Source organism: Delphinapterus leucas, chromosome 2, assembly GCF_059928025.1.
Source record: "Delphinapterus leucas isolate spDelLeu-1000000601 "Yukka" chromosome 2, BTC_Dleu_Yukka2, whole genome shotgun sequence".
In the NCBI taxonomy this organism is placed as follows: domain Eukaryota; kingdom Metazoa; phylum Chordata; class Mammalia; order Artiodactyla; family Monodontidae; genus Delphinapterus; species Delphinapterus leucas.
Genome location: NC_143130.1, coordinates 91,637,589 through 91,642,588, shown reverse-complemented (window position 1 = coordinate 91,642,588; position 5,000 = coordinate 91,637,589). Strand labels below are relative to the sequence as shown.

General features: G+C 36.2%; 1 pseudogene; it reads right to left on the bottom strand.

Moving 5' to 3' along the window:
* Positions 1-1,258: 1,258 nt before the first annotated feature.
* On the bottom strand, positions 1,259-3,821 carry LOC149750205 (non-selective voltage-gated ion channel VDAC3 pseudogene; annotated as a pseudogene).
* Positions 3,822-5,000: the final 1,179 nt, after the last annotated feature.

Genomic DNA, 5,000 nt, shown 5'->3' with positions numbered 1-5,000 from the left:
AACAGCGTACTTCATCTTTCTTTAGCATAATGAGGCAGACAGTATAACAATATTCAACGTGAAAATGAAGATGAAGAAAATTTGAATTGAGGCAGGAAAGCAACATTTAACAGGATTCAGACAACATTCAGATTAAAAGTTTCAATTAAAACAGTTAGCAAGATTTTTATCACAAAAGCAAAGCTTTGCCACCAAGACCAATCACTATTTTGAAGCATATTTATCTGTAGACACACTTAGTTCTTCAACCTCTATTTCTAAAATGTTTCAAAGTTTCTTACCCAGTTCAGCAATGCAAGATTCATTGGCTCAGAAAGAACTATAAAAGGTCATTAAATTAAAATACTTGCAAAAGACACCTTATAGACACATAACCAAAATAATATTTATCTTTGCGAAAACCATTCTTTAATCAAACAGCCTTAAACTTCTACACATTTTAAAATTCTGTAGTTTACCTTTGGATTGAGATTAATCAAAAGACAGTTGAGGGTATGTGAATTTTTAAAAAAATGTATATATGATTTATAAATATAAATTTATATAAATACAAAATATATTACATAATAATATATCATAATATTATATATATTATGCATTTTCTACTTCCATATATATGGAATTAAAAATACAAAAACCATGAAGAATGAATGAAACAAAGTGAGATACTCACAGTAGCATATAAAACTTGAAACTGGTTATCCACCTTTGTAAAACTGTATAGCAATACCAAAATAGGGTATTTTTAGTTGTCTGTATCTTTGTACAGAATTGAGAAATTCATTTTTATCATCTTTCTATGAATTTGAAGTATCAATACAGAACATTTTTACTTAGTTGGGGTGCCCAAACTGCCAGAATGAAGCAGACAGAGAAAGCAGTCAAGGCTAGCCACAGATGGGGATAAATGGGTTTCGCATTCTGAAGCTGAATACAAATTGAGGAAGGTAAAAGTGTTAGGGACAGATTAGCTGTGTCTAATAGACGTCTAATACCAATAATATAGTAAGTAAAGAGAGTGATAATGTGTCATTTTTGAGTGTTATCACATTTCTTGTGTGGCTTATTTATGATGTCAGAAGAAACCAAGATACTAGAAAATACAAGAATGTTATTTCACATTTTAAAACTAAGATTTATTATCATCTAATTAAATTTGTTCCTCATTTTTCAAGGTGTTAGAATAGTATCAATTCCCTTTAATGAGTGCTATGTCATCATTAGTCATTTGAGATTTTCTGGAAACTTGTCTATTTAGTAACATTACTTGAAATTTTTTTCATTCTTCTTATTTGGATGGATTTTTTCTTTCCTGTTCAGATGACTGCAGGGTTTCTTGACCAATTTTTTAAAATTTTCTGACTTATGCTAACTGCACATTTGTTTTCATGTATTACCTAACTGTAAGAAATCAGAAAACAGTTTGCATTTTCATCCAGTGATTCAATTACCATGAACTCTTAGGGGTAATTAAAAATTTTATGATGATACCATTACATAGCTACTTTTAAATAGATTTAACACTTTGTTGAATTCTTCGAATTTAACACATTATGTTAATTTTTTCTTGGAAAATCTCCCTATACCCGTCCATTGTATTTAATATTTATTCCATTAATGCATTATAAAGTCTTTTATGTGTAACTTCTGACCACGAATAAAAGGAATAATTGCTTCCATTTTCTTTCCTTTTTATTATTGCCCTAGCTTCACATACTATGATACACATTGTATTTTGGATCCTAATCTTAGGAAATCAAAGTCCATCCTTCCTTTTTAGAGATGGTGACCTCTAAACTTTATCTTTTTATACAGTACTTTTGTTTTTTGTTTGTTTTTTTATGTTCTAAATGTGATGGGTTTACTTTATTTTACTCTGATGCAAAACCAAAGATTCCACTACCACACAGAGGCCAATATATTACAAGGTCATGAAAAAGTGGTGTGGGACATGCAGGACATGATGGACAACTAGAGGGTTGGGTCACCTCCTTTGTTACATGACACTGCACCATCTCTGAGGAAAACATTTAAAACAACACTGCAGAACTGAACTGAAGTGTGGCACAAACACGACAACTTCTGGGCATGCCTTCAAGCACCTCCCTTAGGATGGGCTCAATATCTAGCCCTCAGTGTGGGGAGGATTACATTTCTTTGGAAGAATAAAAGTTCACACTTTTGAAATTTCACAGAATTTTAAGCCAAAACATAGTGGGTTCATTTCTCTTCACCTCCAGGGACAAAGCTGATGCTTTACTCAAAGCCACATTAAGCTTCTAGCTCAAATCCCAGACCGACCTTGTGCCCTCCTGCATTAAAGTTCTTTCCATTGATTATTGCTGGCAGAGTCGGTTTCACTCCTGGTAGGAAAGGGTCTGAGAATAACCCAGTCCAATCAGACTGGCATTATTTACTTTAGCAGACAGAGAAGTTCTACAACCCAGCTTGTACTTAGCAGCAATGCCAAAATGGCTGTTGGTACTGCTGGCCATCCACACGAGGTTTATTGATGTTTCAATCTTCTCATTCACTTTCTGGTAGATTGACCCTCCAAATTCGGTGTCATCGTTCACCTGAGTGTGCAGCTAGAAGTCTGCGGTCTTGTAACCCAGGGCGAAATTATTCTGAGACAGTTTGGATTTGGCTGTGTCAAAACTCATCTGATGGCCAGCAAGCCAACCTTCAAAGGCCAACACAGCCCAGACATAGATGGTTGGTTCAGAAAAATCTATATCAAAGTTACTGCCAAGACTGAAACAATCCCATTTATAGGAGGCCTTCAATTTCCCACTCTTCTTTCCTGTGTTCAGTACAAATACGGTATCAAAAGAGTCAGTTTCAACCCTTCAGCCAACTTATTCTCCAAAGAGGTTTCTGTCCCAAGGGTACTGTCTGTGTTCTACCTTTGGGTGAAGGTCAGCCCATAGTTATAGATCTTGTATTTGGTCTCTACGTTGCCTGATCCTTTCCTTGTATCAGTGTAAGCATGACCAGATGTAGAAAATTCCACTCCACTACATGACTTGGTTCTCAGATCTATTTTGACCATGCCAAACCCATACCCTTTGTTGAAGACGTCCTTGGCAGCCTTTCCTAGGTCACCGTAAGTCAGTGTGTTATACATATCTCTGACCGGAGGTCCTGTCCACTCTGTCAGGAGGGCCTGTCTACTCCCTATACAGTAAGTTTTAAGTGATAACTACTGTTGTTAAAGAATATATCTTTGAAATCAATGCAATTTACTGTTCACTCTCACAAGGACAATGACAACATATATTTTCCAAAGTTTTAAAATGAGAGACATCAGCCTCCTTTGCCAGCCCTAGCTGTCCTTGTTGATACCTGAATAAGTAACTTAATATTTTTGAACATTAACTTGTCTCAGACATAAAATGGGTATATCCTTTTTGTTTTACTTTGGTAAGTAAGTAGACTAGATTGACCTATTTCCCCCTCTTTTCTTTCTTGTCAAATTGGAGCAGTTTTAAAAATTGCTAAATTTCAGAAGAGTAAAATAACTTTCAGGAATGCTGTGGATCAAATCAAGGAGGGAAGATGCAAAGAAGGGGCAGTGCGACCATTTAAGTAAAACAGTCAGAAATAATAGATGTCAAGTTTGGCCCAGAAAAGCACATAATATGGTGGCTAAAGAATGGGTTTTAGAGTCATACTAACATAGATCTGAATCAAATTTACATTGTGGCTTGTTTTTAACATAAATTTATTTATTTACTTATTTATTTATTTACTTATTTATTTTTGGCTGAGTTGGGCCTTCGTTGCTGCGCACGGGCTTTCTCTAGTTGCAGCGAGCGAGGGCTGCTCTTTGTTGTGGTGCGCAGGCTTCTCATTGAGGTGGCTTCTCTTGTTGCGGAGCACAGGCTCTAAGCGTGTGGGCTTCAGTAGTTGTGGCTCATGGGCTCTAGAGCGCAGGCTCAGCAGCTGTGGTGCACGGGCTTATTTGCTCCGCAGCATGTGGGATCTTCCCGGACAAGGACTTAAATCCGTGTCCCCTGCACTGACAGGCGGATTCTTAACCACGGCGCCACCAGGGAAGCCCTACATTGTGGCTTTTGACACATTACCTCTTACCTCCTTGTGTCTGGTTTGTTTTGTTTTGTTTTGATAAATAAAATAGGGATAATAAAACCTGCTTCTGAATGCGGGTATAAGAATTAAATAAAATCATGGAGGCGAGGCGATCAACACAGTACCTAGCAAATAACGATTTGTATTTTTATGTACTAGCCTCCATTTATTTGAGACTTAATGACAAGATGGCATGAAACAAAGAAAACCTACCCTGGCAGTATAACTCAAAAGTGACCTTTTTGTTTCAGAATATTTTAGTAAAGTTTTGCACCATATTTGAGACTTCATTTATGTAAAGTTCAAGCAGCTCCTCTAAGAAATAGCTCAAACCAACCCTTGTGAAAAATGCCCCTTTCTGGACGAAACTGCCTTTGAAGATGATGAATGTAAAACTGTCTAGGTGTGCAAATCTAGATGTGCAGTTTTCTAATGCAGCTGTAGAATTAATCTGATAAAATAACATTATAAATCACGCAAATGTACACTGTGTGGCTTCTAAAAATTAAATTGGCATTCTTGTCTGAGTTGTGAAAATTATGTATTATGGCTTAGATTGTGTCAAGTAAACAGTTCTGGTGGAGTAGAGGAAAGAAAGACATAAATCGAATCTTTCTGACCAATGATTTAAATAAAGGGATAATTTGATTTAATTCGTATCTCACTGATTCTAACTCTAGTCAACTTCTGATTAGCTGTGAGTGGAGATGCATAAGGCAAACAATTCAAATAGTTTAGGAACTGATGTGGCAAATGATGTTATGACAGTCAAAGAACCTCTAGCCTCTGCTCAATGAAAAGAGATTGGCTACTCACTGGAAATCATGAGCTAACTTAAGTGGTATTCAAGAGATATATCCACAGGTAATGACAAATCAGACTTATCATTTGGATGAGTGCGTCATAGA